The sequence below is a fragment of the Prinia subflava genome, chromosome 8 (genome assembly GCF_021018805.1).
Source record: "Prinia subflava isolate CZ2003 ecotype Zambia chromosome 8, Cam_Psub_1.2, whole genome shotgun sequence".
Taxonomy (NCBI): Eukaryota; Metazoa; Chordata; class Aves; order Passeriformes; family Cisticolidae; genus Prinia; species Prinia subflava.
In genome coordinates, this window is record NC_086254.1 from 19,149,034 (window position 1) to 19,151,262 (window position 2,229).

A 2,229-nucleotide genomic window follows, 5' to 3' on the forward strand; every position below is an offset into this window, starting at 1 on the left:
GCCGCTGCCAAATGCCTGCTGACCCACCCTTTTGAAATGATTAAAATAGTTGGAGGGGAGACGATGGCTCTGCATGCAAACACTAGCACAGCTCAGCCAGGAATGCAAAGCTCTGGAACTGCAGCCGCCCCTTCTTTACCCTCAGTCTACAGGCACTGAAGTAACAGGAAGAAAAAACAAAATCCTTTAGTAAACGGCTCGGGAAGCTGCTGGGAAGAGAGTGGGAAACAAGCAGCCCCATCTGGGCACAGCTGTGTGCACTGAAGGCTGCTTTAAAAACAACTGCACATGCTGAAGTTCAGCTGGAAGTTCAGACCTTTTGCCAATACTTAGGTTTGGGGTTTTTTTCCAGGACTACGAGAGCCTGACTTTCAGTATCTTAAAGAAATGCTACAATTTGAATTCAGTAGTTAGAGCATGAAAACGTCTGTATCTTAGGAATGCCCCCTCCCATGTATATGAACGTACAAGAGGCACACACAGTACATGCAGGATGCAACGTGTCTTCACACAGGTTTAACACAGAGAAGGATAATTCACTCCTGAAGTGAGAACTAGGCACTCCCCCTAAAGGAGCTCTCCCAGCTCCACAATCCTTGAGCCCTCTACAGATCCAGTCACCAGACTTTAAATGCGGGACATGCTGCAGAGTACACTGCTTGTAAACAAAGCCCAAATTCAGTGGGATTTAGTGGTAAAACCCTAATGATTCCAAACAGGGAGACATGTAGGAGGCAACACCACAGACTTTGCAACAACCCAGCTGGAACATGCCAGGAATGTGCAGAAGGAAAATTCAGATCTTGGGAGTGACCCTGGGCCAGACCTCAGCCAGACCCTTCACTGTTTCTTCCCTGGGTTGGCTCAACCAGAGGGAACCAAGTGTGCATGGACAGAGCTGCCACTTGGGAAGGCTGTGGGCACACTGGGAAGGCGGCAGCTTCCCTCATTCTATAACTTGGACAGCAATTATTCATCCTCAGCACCTCCTGCCAGGCCAAGTCTGCTCTTGCCCTTTGCCACTGGCTGGCAAATACCAGGGAGAGCCCTGGGCTCCTCCCAGCTCAGCTGCCTCAGGGCAGACTGGGAGGAATGACCCATCCCAGCTGCACACTGGGCATCCCACAGATGCAGGGGCCATTGTTCATTCACAGTGCTCACAGCAGTCAGCACTTTCCCTGCCGTGTCCCTGCCCCGTGACCGCTCTCTGTCCCCACTGACCTGGTGGCTTTGGGATGACAGAACTGCACCCTGTGCCCCCACAACAGCCATTATGTTACACAGTGAAAACAGGCTGCTTTCTGTACACTGCTCTTTCCTGGAGGGACTTTTTCCCAGAGCATTTATTTCCAGTGTTTACTGCTGCTGGGAGTTCCATGAAAAAAAACCCCTCACAGCCAGCCCAAAGCCCCAGAGCTGTTTGTTTGTCCCTGGGGTCACCTGCTCCAGGGTGGGCTCCCACAGATAACGTGTAGGGATTCAGGTATAGGACAGGACACACACAGACAGGAGCTCCTTGAACTTCTCTTCAGAAATCCCGAATTTCTGAATTCAGCCTTTAAAGTGTTGTGTGGAGATTCATCAGGACCATAATACAAACTCCACTCAATTAATTAATTAATTAATCGAGCATTTTAATCGAGCATTTATAATGAGGCTTTCAGAGGTCAGTTTTGGGGCAAAGCTGATATTTAAAGTCTTTGAGATCCATTCCACGTGTGACTCCAATGCATCTCTGTGCCTTTGGATGTCCATTTGGGAATGGAAAAAAAAAAAATCCGCCTGAGTAGGTCAGTCTGGACAGAACCAGATAAACCAGCAGGATGTACATCTGTTCCTGGGGCTCACGGAGATGAAGTGCCCCACTCGGTGCCTCTGTGCCCACACCAGTTGCCCACCAATGCCAGGAGATATTTTCTGTGTCTGGATCAACTTCAGTTCAGCCCATTTTCTGCTGCGGAGACTCACCAGGAACGGCCACAGGCTGCGAATCTGCAGCCTCCCCTCAGTCTGGACTCGATCCGTTCCGGTGGGAACACGGCCTGGAGCCGGGGCTGCTCCCGGTTCGCACCGTGCCTGGGATGTCACCGCCCCGGGCCGCCCGCGGGGCCTCACCGAGCCCAGGCCGGGCCGGCGGGGAGAGGCCGCGGCCTCGCACAAGGACACGCTCCCCGTGACGTCATCACCGCACCGCTCGTGACGTCATCGGTACCAGCGCGCGGAGCCGCC